This window comes from Synchiropus splendidus, chromosome 3 (assembly GCF_027744825.2).
Source record: "Synchiropus splendidus isolate RoL2022-P1 chromosome 3, RoL_Sspl_1.0, whole genome shotgun sequence".
Classification (NCBI taxonomy): domain Eukaryota; kingdom Metazoa; phylum Chordata; class Actinopteri; order Syngnathiformes; family Callionymidae; genus Synchiropus; species Synchiropus splendidus.
In genome coordinates this window covers 8,572,075-8,572,752 of record NC_071336.1, presented here as the reverse complement: position 1 = coordinate 8,572,752, position 678 = coordinate 8,572,075, and positions in this window count along the sequence as shown.

Below are 678 nucleotides of genomic sequence, written 5' to 3'. Positions count from 1 at the left end.
CAAAAATGACAGAGAGCTAGAGGGCGGCTAGGATGCTACAGAAAACCGGCTGCTAATGGAACAAGGAGTACAGATTTTGCCATGTTAGAAATCAAGAATTGACATGAAGCGCCACACAGTCCATGAAGATGCAAGTGCTTCACTCACAAGGAGAGATTCAATAAGACCCCATGGAACTTTTATTATCAAGATAGTAACAGAATCTTCCTGAGAGCCCAACAAGTAGGCCACGCCTCCTCCGCGGGGTCATGCAGGATGCAGCTCCACAGTGGGAAGCTGCAGACTCTGCTAAATGTCTCCGAGCCCCACAACAGGAGTGCAGCGCCCCCCGTTGAGCTAAAAATAACTCAAGGTCACCGTGAGGCGTGTGTCACATCACCAGGCGAGAGCAGCAGAACACCGGGCCTGCTTTGTCATCGGAAGGAGCGGCACGTCACATGACCTCTTGTGTGTTCTCACTGACCCCAAATCATGAGCAGCTCCTGGCCGTGATGTGGCGTACGTGTCTGACTAGAGGGCAGCAGCGATCCCGCAGCAAGGTCAAGTGTCTCTTCAGCTGCCGAGGAGACGATCTGATGTGGTGACATAATCGCAGCTGCCCAGGACCTGTGAGGGGGCGTGTGCTGCGATTACAGACCACGGAGATGATCTGGTGTCTGGAGCCAAAAACACGCGAAG